We start from the raw sequence: 11221 nt of genomic DNA, 5'->3' as shown, positions 1-11221 counted from the left end.
GTATTTCTTGCCAATTTACTTGTTTTGCTGTTGTTTTGTATTGTTTGTTGTTTTTCTTTCTTGTCTTTTCATTTTGTGTTTGAATTTTATTGTTGTTATTTTATTGTTTGATTTGCTTTTTGTTGTATTTTTTAGTTTTGTTCTGTTTTTCTTGTTTGTTTGTTTTTTGGGGGGGTGTTTATTGTGTTGTAATTTCTTAGAAATGTACAAAAATTTATTTTTTCCATTTTTTGTTTTGCTCTGTGTAATTTTTTTGACCATTTTTCTTGACTATTTTTTGTTTTTCCTATTTATTTTTTTTGAGGGGGGGTTGCTTCATTTTGTCTTGTGAGTTTATTGCTTGGAGATTTATTTGTTTTATTTTTCTATCTTTAGTTTTTAGTTGTTGTATTTTTCTGCCAATTTGCTTGTTATTTTTGTGTATTTTTTTCCAACTTTTTTGTCTTGCTGTGTGTAGTTTTAATGGTTTTTTTGTTTTTCTTTATTTTTTTTGCTTTTTATTTGCTTTTGTTTGTTTTTTTGTTTTTTTTGCTTCGTTCTGTCTTGTTTATTGCTTGTTGATTTATTTGCTTTGTTTTTCTGTATTTATTTTTTATTCATTGTCTTTTTATTTTATTTTTGTTTTTTATTATTTGTTTCTGTCTGTCAGTTATTTAGAGTTATTTCTTGTTTTTTTAGTCTTGTTTTACTTTTGGTTGTGTTTCTTGTTTTTTGTTTGGTGATTTACTGTCAGCACACGTTAGTCAGCCCTCTGGTCTTTTCTCCACTTCTTCCTCAGACTGATGAGCTGCAGACCGACCCTGGATCTGGTTTCAGCCTTCAGGGTCTCGGTTTGATTCAGTTTGATCTTCCTTCGTGCTGCAGAACAAACAGCGTAAAGATGCTGGAGAATCCTTTAAAGAGTCGCATCGTCGCTGAGAGGACGCTCATATGGAGAGCTAATATTAGCTGCATTTCCATAATCTGCATGTGAGTCAGCTCACATGAAGGCTGACAGATGGTCGACGGGCGGAAAACAAAATACAACGAGCTGAACGTCTGCAAGGCTGACGGACATAAAGACCTGATCTGAGCCTGAACAAGAACTAAATCACCAGACATCATTTTGGTCTGCGTGCTTTAATTGATCATAAATTGGTTGGAAATTTGTGCATCTAAAACAGAACATGAACTCGATGTTGCACACTGAAAAAGACCTCTGGAAATCTGTCAGAAAGGATGTGGAAAATACTGGATTACTGTAGCATTCAAAAACTGAAAACAACAGTAAATATCTGTCAAATAATTACATAATAATAGATTTAAATGCAGAAAGGCTGTCATTTTAAAGTCACGCGTTGCAAAAAAAACCCCGCAGAAACAAAACATTTTACTGCTTTTTGATGGGGACATGTTTATGGTAAAGATATTATAATTTGCCTGTTTAGATATTTTACTGTGATTTTACTATTTATTGTGGGAAATGTGTAAAATTGCAGTTGAAAACTTTTTACCTTTTTTTTAATCAGTCTTTAATATAGCCGACATAATTTTTCTTTGAAATAACAAATAATGATACATTTTGCTGATTAAAATACAGTAATTTTACAGGCAAATGATTTAAAGTACAAATTACCATTTATATAAAAACCTTCATTGACTGTAATTAAATTAATGATCTGTATTTTAAGAAAAAATATTTGCAATTTTTTAATTCTTGTGCACATTTTTTCTTCCAAACAACAGCAAATATATGTAAAATAATATTTAAAATGTTATTGTTGTAATGTAAAAGAACAAATTCCAGTTTGTAAAATTACACAATTTTTGATAGTTTTTTTTTGTAAGTTAATGCTATTTTTCTATGCTTCTGTGAGTTATCTGTAATTTAATTAACAAAATAGAGAAAAATCTGAAATTTAATAGTAAATTGTTTTTTAAAAAATACTGTTAATTTTTAAAAAATGTTTTCCCGGTGTGTAGGAACTGTGAGGCTGCAACCATCCGTTACTTTTATCACCAACATCGGATTTTTATTTTGTTTCCTGTAATAATAGATTGTCAGTCTATAAAATGCTCGTCATTCTTCCCTGAAGCCAAAGTGAGCATGCTCTGATGTATTTTTTGTTTGAACAACAGTCAAAAACCTCCAATAATGACTTTTCTGTCACAGAAAATAACCAAGTTTTCAGATGTGAGATGCTGCTGGCAGGAATTTTGGCGTCTTTGTTCAAAGTGTTCTTAAGAAACTGCCTGAATAATGAACATAATTGTTGGTTGTCACCTTACAGTTCTTCTATGATGGTTTAATACAGCTTTTACTGAAGTTTTGTGTCTGTTAACTTACTTTAAAGACCCACTGAGGAAGATTTTAGCGGAAATGTAGCGTTGCCGAAGCAACGCTCCATTTCCCGTGAGCCTTGGCGTGCACTGTCGCAAACCGTCGTACCCACACAGTGTTTTTGCCACAAAGTTAGTCAACTAAACCAGTCAAACTAATCCCATAGTCTACTAACCACACATCGCAAGCAACACACACAAAAGACAAAAGAATTGTATCAAACTTACAAAGAGCTAAAGTTACGTACCTGTCGACGAGAAGCACAGCCAGCTCAGCGTCTGTTTTGATTCCTTTTTGCTCCTGGAATTCTCTCCACCTCTGAAATGCCTGTCCAAGATGAACTTTTCTTTTGCTTTGTTGTCGATCTGACAACCTTTTTGCTTGCAGACTTTGCTCCGTTGGCTTCCTTTTGCGCTCCATGTGTGCCGTCTTCTCAACCAACTCTCCGCTCTGCTACTGCTAAAAACAACTAGCTCCGCTCTGCTACGCTCCGTCAGCGCACGCGCACCGTATTTGCTGTAAATCGCTCCGTCTCTCACAGGAAATTCTGGACGAGTCGACAAAAAATTAATAAAATACAAATATTTACAAAACCAAAATGATTCATGAATCGAAAATGGGGGCATTAATAAGTGTAAATAACGAAGATTCATCCACATTAATATGAGACTTTGTTACGAGCATAAAAATCTTCCTCGGTGGGTCTTTAAACATAAATAAAAAAGAAGCAAATTGGTAAAACACAATTTAGAACTCAAACTAAAGATGGAGGATATAATGGAGTTAATGTACCACTTTATAGACGCAAAATCTCAACAGATTTGCAGTTAACCGGGCGATGATGTGAAGTAAACGTGGAACTTTGGGTCCTCTGTGGGTCTGGTGATGTTGACTTTATCTACTTGTTTTTTCAGCCCTGCAGAGGCTGAGGTTTGATGCATTCTCACCCTGAACTTCTGCCTTCAGATCACTGAGTCGACTGAGCTCGTCGGAGAGGGTGAGGTTTTTTTTATTTTTTTTATCTCTTAGGAGGAGTTTTCTCCTGGGAACCTGCTGGCTGTGAAACCAAACTCCAGGTACTGGAAAGCAAGAGTTTTTCACTTTATCTATTGATGTTTTAATGCAAACATTTTGATATTTCAGCTCGCATGAATAAGAAACTCTGCAAATTTCCGTAGTCTGACAGGAAACAGAAAGAATGAGAATGAGTAACATAAAATAAACTCACAGGAATAAATATAAATATATATATATACATGTATGACAAGTAAGTGAGGAAGAATAAAATAGAATGAAAAGAAACACGGACTTGGAAAACGTACTAGTGTAAATACAGACGGGCTGTATGCGTCCCCTGAACTAAAATCAGTTGGACACTCCTGTCCAAACACTGTTTGCTGCTGAAGTTTTGAGTTCTTTTGTTCAGACATGAAAAGACAGATGTTTATTACCTGACGTCTGGCTGTCAGTGAGACGCTTCTGAAGAAGGCGAGAGCTGTCAAGGTAATCAACATCTATCTGTTCATCTTATATCTGCACAAAAGAACTCAAAACTATTACAATAAGAAGAAGACATGATGAGCTACTCTTTGCTGCTTTCTCACCACCAAATGGCAGAAATGTAAAGTTACCAAATAGCTGATAAAGAAAATCAACAATGTATCGGCTATGAAGACGAAAATATATAGAGGTGGTTGAGACCAAAACTGAGCAAAAACAAGGAGGAAAACTCAATTTAGGTGCATCGGAGTACCAAAAACAGAGTTCTATGAGTACAAATCATGTATTTTTAATTTAATTATGTCTGTTGATTGTGTGCTCCACGGTGGATTTGTGGTTAGCACTGTCGCCTCACAGCTAGAAGATCCCTGGTTCACTTCCTGGTCTGGGATCTTTCTGCATGGAGTTTGCATGTTCTCCCTGTGCATGTGTGGGTTTTCTCCAGGCACTCTGGCTTCCCCCCACAGTCCAAAAACATGCTGAAGTTAACTGATAATTCTAAATTGTCCACAGGTGTGAATGTCCAGGGGGTCCCGTGCCTTCACCCTATAATGGATGGATGGATGGTTGGATGAATGGATGGATGGAAGGATGGATATTAACTGAAGCATCTGTTAAGTCGAATCATTTGTATATTGATCGCTGCATTAATTAAACTAGAAAATCTGCTTCTTTGTTTTACATTTAACACAAACAATACAAATAAACTAACTGTGCTTTTGTGGATTATGTCCATTTTTAAGTTTCTGACACTCGATTTTAGTGTTCAGGGTAGAAATCAGGTTCAGTTTGGGGTCTGATGGTTCTCACAAAGACAGAAATGAAACTGTGTGTGTGCGTTCACCTGTCCACACACACACACACACAATCACCACAACCCGGTGACTTTAATACCAATCCAGCTGTTCCCATGGCAACCAAACCTGAAAATAGTAGAGAGAGTGCCAACGTCTCCCATCGGCAGCATCGCACACAGTGAACCCAGTGTGTCTGTGTGTCAGCAGCAAATATAGAAACAACAACTGTGCAGGTGGTTTTTACAGTTTCAGCTCAAGTTTCACGAAACGCTGTGAACTTGTTAAGTAAATCTTCTTCTCTCTGAAGATGAACTTCTTTCTTCTGCTGCTCCATCTGTGGGCCAGTGCTGGGATCCAGATCAACATGTAGCTGCAGAGGAAACACAATCCTCAGTCACTTTCCTGCTTCGACCAGTTCAATGTGACAGCAAAGAGACGCAAAATAACCACGAAGAGGCACAAAAAGATGTAGTCTGGCCACAAAGAGACTCAAAAGACACAAAATAACCACAAAGAGACAAAATAATCACCAAAAGACACAAAATAACCATAAACGGAAACAAGACACAAAATAACCACAGAGACCCCCAAAAACACAAAATCCCCACAAATAGACACCAAAGGACAAAAAAAACAAAAACAAAAAGAGATGCAAAAAATGCAAAATAACCTAAAAGAGACTCAAGAAGACTCACAAATTCAAAAACACACTACTTGACCACAAAGAGATGCTAAAAAGATGCAATCTTCCCACAAAGAGCCACAATAAGGTGCCAAGAGACACAAAAAGATGTAAAGTAACCACAAAAAGAGACAAAATAATCGCAACGAGAAACAAAAAAGTAAAATAACCACAAAAAGACACAAAATAACCACAGAGACCCAAAAAAACCTGACAACATTACCCTAAATAGACACCAAACAACAACAAAGAACCAAAAAAAGATGCAAAATAACCTCAAAGAAACTCAAAAAGACTACAATAAAAAATATAAAATTTATTATTATTATTATTATTATTATTATTATATAAAATATAAAAAAGACGTGAAATAACTACAAACAAACAAAAAAAGATGCAAAGTAACCACAGAGACACCAAAAGACTCTTTAAAAAACAAAACATGAAGCGAAAAGATACAAAATAACCACAAACAGACACAAAAGGTTACACTGCAACCACACAGAGATCCAGAAGAGCCACAGAGACCAAAAAAGATACAAAATAACAATAATCAAATGCAAAAAAATACAGACACAAAAACATAAATGACCACAGTCAGAGTTAAAATAACCACAAAGAGAAGCAAATTGGCACAACATAATCACAAAAAGATGCAATGTAACCATGAAGAGACCCAAAAAGACAAAACATAACCAGAGAGACAAAAAAACCCGTAAATAACCACAACCAGAGACAAAATAAACCAAAACACCACAGCATAATCACAAAAAGATGCAAAACGCGAACAGAGAGGCAGAAAGATGCAAAAACTCTAATGAGACACAAAAAGACTGAAAGTAAGACAAAATAATCGGAAAAAGACACACAAATATGTACAAAAATAAAATAAAATGACACAAACAGACACAAAAGATGTTAAATGAGTCAAAGGAGACACAAAATATGCACAAATTAAATATTGCACATAACGTGTGAACAGAACATGTTTGTTGTTCAACATCCTGAGGGGGAGGGGTCACATGATTGACAGCTGCAGTGTGTGTGTGTGTGTGTGTGTGTGTGTGTGTGTGTGTGTGTGTGTGTGTGTGTGTGTGTGTGTTGTTGATCAGTATTTGTGTGTCTGTCATGGAGGCTGTTCACCGACTGATGGTTGCTCTACATGAGTGACAGACTCTTGAATTGATTTTAGATTATTGATTTTATATTGATTTATTCTCTAACAGACACAGACTGAGTGCATTTGTTTAGAATTCCATATTTTACGTAAACACCGGTTCTCCTGCTCTCTTTCTGCTTCCTGTGCCGGTCTGTTTGTGTTTCAGTTGTTTCCTGCTGCAGCCTGATGACTCGAGCTGGTAAAACCTCACCTGAGTTTAAACTCAGAAACAGGTTCCGGATCAGTTCACCAGCTTTATTCTGCTGCTTTTTCTTCATTAATATCAGAGCAGAAGCTGCTTTGTATCTCTTTGTAGTTGTTTTACAGCTCTTTGGTTGTTTTGTTTTGTGGTCATTTGTGACAAATTGTGATTTTGTGTTTCTTTTTGGTTGTTTTGTACATCCGTTTGGTCATCTTGTGTCGACTTTTTGTTATTTAATGTCTCTCTGTGGACATTTTGTATCAGTTTGTGGTTGATTTGTTTGTCCTCGATTGTTTTACATATTTTTAATTGTTTTGTCACTCTTTTCACCTTTGTGTGTCTATTTGTGGTTGTTTTATGTTTTATGTCTTCAGTCTGAACGGCGACCTGGCCGTTCAGACTGAAGTCGCATGGCAAAAGATCCTATACGTATTGGAATTTGGACCACATATCCAAGTGGCCTGGGTTGCATTTGAAAAAATCGGATCTGTGTCTTTCAGACTGTCATGAAAAGATCAGATACAGGTCGCATAGGGGCAAAAAAATCAGATTTGGGTCACTTGAGCCTGCAGTGTGAACATAGCTGTTTTATGCCTCTTTTTGGTCTCTGTGTAGATTCTCATCCATCCAGGTCATGGTTATCCAAAGTAGTTTAAATCAATCCACTGGACTTTAAGAAAGTTCCTTGAAGACGTTTCACCTCTCATCCAAGAGGCTTCTTCAGTTCTGGTGGTGGTTGGTGTTGCCGCAGCTTTTAAACCTCTGTGAGGTTTGTTCAGGGCTATTATTCCAACGACCAATACCAAGACTCGTCTGACTACTCAATGATGGTCGTTAGGGTGCATCAAACCCCCCAAGTAAAAAATATTGCCATGGCTATATAATATAAATGTTCTACCCCTAATAAAAACACACTGTATAAAATATTTTGAAATTTGGATAAATTCTACCGGGTCCACATTGACCATAAAATTTTGAAATAATGGCAATATTCGAATAAATGGTTATATTACTATGGCAAGCAATGCCAAGCATTAATGTTTGCATTTTCCCAGAATTTTAAGTGGTAAATATCATTCTTCTGCACTTTTACTTTCAGTTTCTCAGAAATACATGGTTTCTAATCTAGAAGTATTGCTCTAATGCAGCATGTAGTCATACACTCGTCTGCTGACAAAGCACAACAAAATGGCAAAAGCAGTTAAAACAGTAAGGAATACTCGTGAATCTGCTGCTATATTTGGTCTTGGAGCGGGCATAACAAGAATGGATAAAGAAATTACAGGCTGCAGGCTGCCAACCAATGAGCAGGTGATAAGAAGTTACATGTTCCATCAACATGAAGGATCAGCGCAGGGCACAGCATCCAATAGAACACAAAGGGACAATGCAAAGACTGTTCTGGACAAGATAATTCCATTTTATCAGAAAGGAAACATCCCTATGATTTCAGAGAAACGAGCTTGTGAGAAAATTGTAGAACTAGTTGGGAAGAATTCTAAAATTCGAGAAATACCAGTAGACCGCCATTCATCTCCAAGTGTACTGGCGAAACTGAAAGATATGGAAATTGATCTGCAGAAGACTTTTCCCCTGTGGACTAGAGATGCAGAGCAAGTTATGAAAAACCAAGAAGATATCAAATTTCTTCAGTCAATGAAAACTGACAGAATTGCCTCATTTGGTGTTCATGATCAGGCACTGGCATCCCAGATCCAGCGTAAAGAATCCCGAGAGCTAAAACAAAAGGAATTCCAAGAGAAGGCTGAGAAAAAAAAGAAACGGCTAGTAAAACTGTTCAGCTGACTGACAGTGAAAGCAGTCAAGATGAAGATAACAGTGGTGAAGATTTGGTCACTCCTGGAATGACTTGAGTCTGTACAAGAAATCCCTGCAATACAAGGCAATCAATCCAACCGTATCAAAGAGTGCCATAACTGCTCTATCCCGTCATCTGTGGTATTTAACTACAGAAACGGTACCACTTGCACTCTTCAGTGATTTAACTCCATCAGGTGAGCGGCACAACTTGGCTGAGAGGCTCATGGCAGTGAAATCTGAACATGGTGACAGTCAGGACACACCTAGAAATTGCTTTGGTGCAGGTTTTGGGAAGCCACATTTTCCAACTGACATCACACAGTCTATGACACGAGCAGATTTTTGTTTTATGGCTCTGTCTTCCTTGTTTTAGCTCTGTTTTTGGTCATTTTGTCTGTTGTTTTGGTTTTATGTCTCTTTGTTTCTCTGTTTGGTAGTTTTGTTTCTCGTGTCTTTTATTTTTGATTGTTGTGTGATTCTGTGTCTCTTTGTGGTCATTTTGTATCTGTGGTTGTTTTTTATTTATTCTTGGTTGTTTTACATGAGTTTTTGGTTTTGTGGTGTTTTTATGCTACTTTGTTTCACTTTGTGGTTGTTTTTTCTTTCTGGGTTGTTTTGTCTCTGTAGTCATTTTGCGTCACTTTGCAGTTGTCTTACATCTTTTTACTGATGTTTTCTTTGTCTTTGTTGATTCTCTCTGGTAGTTATACATCTCTTTGTGGTTGTTTTGTGTCTCTGTGGTCGTTTTGCATCTCTCTGTGATAATTTTGTGTCTCTTATGCGTGTCTGTGTGATCAAATTGTGTTTCTTTGTTGGTTATTTGGTGGTTGGTGAGTCATTGGTGGTGTTTAATATTTCTTTGCATCTCTTTTTGGTTGTGTTACGCCTCTGCAGGCTTTTACATCTTGTTTTGGTCATTTTGTGTGTTTTTGGTTGTTTTATGTCTAATTCATTGTTTTATGTCTCTGTTTAGTAGATTTGGGTCTGTTTGGAGCTTTATTAGGGCTGTTTTGTGTCTCTTTATGGTCAGTTTGTGCCTCTCTGTACTTATCTTGTGCAATTTTTCCCTGTTATGGGTTCTGGTAGTTGTTTTTGTCGGTTTTTGTCTGTTCTGTGTGGCTGTTCTGTTTGTCTAGCTCTGGTTCAGTGTTTCTTTGTGAGCTGTAGTGGAGGAATGAAACACAAACCGAGGATTTTAAGCTAAAAGAAAAGAAAGAATCTGGATGAGAACCAATTGATTTGTATTCCTCATGTTAACATCAGATAAACTGCATTTGTATGAAGAACAGTGACTGCAGGTTTTTTACAAATGGTTACAGCCAGTTTCCTGCTCTCATCCACTCTGTGTTTGGTTTCCAGACAGCGATTTGATCGTGGTGCACAATGTAACAGTGAGTCATAGAGAAGCGGAGGTTTGTGTTGATGGTGTTCCTCCGAATCGACTGAAGCCGCCGCTCTGCTCCTCCACTCCCCTACTCAACATTGTGAAGACGAGGTATGACAGCAGGAGGCAAAAATGAGCCGACTGACCATGAACACTGCATGAGTCCAGATATAAAATCAGAACAGCCTGAATCCATGAAGCCAAACTAGAAGACACAAATCTGATGTCATATTTAACTTTAAGACTTTAAATGCAAAACAACAGTAGCTCATAAACTACTAATTTCACATATTTGTAACTCAAAAGTTACTACTGACTATAATTTATGAGTTAAAAGTAAAAAGTAACTAACAAATAATAATGAGTAAGTTCAACAAAACAGACTGGACTCTTCACACCAGGGGGCGCTGCTGCACAGCCGGGTTTAGAGTCCCTATATTAACCAGAGTAGCGACATGACGGGTCCAAAAAATTTTGGTCAAGTGATCTATGGGCGCCATTTTGTTTCCTATTCATGAACGGCGGGTTTGCCTGCTAATGTTGTTTACACCGCAGAGAGTAATTCTAGGTCTTTATTCGCTTCCTAAATACCTGAAAAATGACAGGCTGTTGTGCCTTTGGGTGCACAAATCTATGGGAGAAGGGATTCCACATGTTTAGATTTCCCAGTAATAGTGAAAGAAGGAAACTGTGGGAAAATAAAGTCCGGAGAGTGGGATGGAAACCGACTTCATCATCGTTTTTGTGCCAGGTTAGTCACATGTATGTACTTTCATGTTATGATGTATGGGTGAATGACAGATAGAAAAGTTTGATGTGATTTTAAGCAGTTGTGGTTATTTTGACTTTGACCATTTTCATGCATGGAGATGCATGAAATACGGGACGCTGAAGTTTAACGGGTTACCCCGTTAAACTTCAGTGGCCTGTATTCGGGCCGTCTTGAGATGTGCAAAAGTATTTTGCTAAATTAACCGAAGCTGCAAACTCGATGATAGAAACATTATACACCCATGGAAAGCTTAGATTCTCATGAATCCGCCGGTATAAACCACTTTCAGATGTGATTACCACAGCGGGTAATATAAACACATTTGTCCAACAAACAGCAAATAACTTGAACAGCACAACTCACCTTTGAAGGCTCATAACTAGTCACAGATGAAAATATTCCACAAAAAACGGCCATAATCCAACCTTGGACATCCAGACAAAACAAACCAGTAAAATATTTTGTCCAAAACATGTCTTGAAATCAGTAAGCAATCCACAAATAGCGAAGCAAGTACACACACAGTCACGGGTGCATTAGTGCGTGGCACAGTGAATGGAAACAAAATGGCGTCAAATCCCCAG

At 37.3% G+C, this 11221-nt stretch overlaps 1 long non-coding RNA gene across 1 annotated transcript in view; it reads left to right on the top strand.

The window, feature by feature from the left end:
* The first annotated feature begins 1775 nt into the window (after nt 1-1775).
* Nucleotides 1776-11221, top strand: part of LOC110968369 (uncharacterized) — a 116017-nt gene continuing 106571 nt past the window's right edge. The window contains exon 1 of the long non-coding RNA XR_007945240.1: nt 1776-9976. This is a non-coding gene — a long non-coding RNA (uncharacterized LOC110968369). The remainder of the gene's footprint in view (nt 9977-11221) is intronic.

The sequence above is a fragment of the Acanthochromis polyacanthus genome, chromosome 11 (genome assembly GCF_021347895.1).
Source record: "Acanthochromis polyacanthus isolate Apoly-LR-REF ecotype Palm Island chromosome 11, KAUST_Apoly_ChrSc, whole genome shotgun sequence".
Classification (NCBI taxonomy): domain Eukaryota; kingdom Metazoa; phylum Chordata; class Actinopteri; family Pomacentridae; genus Acanthochromis; species Acanthochromis polyacanthus.
The sequence above is the reverse complement of the archived record's forward strand: the minus strand, read 5'-3'. Positions and strand labels throughout refer to the sequence as shown.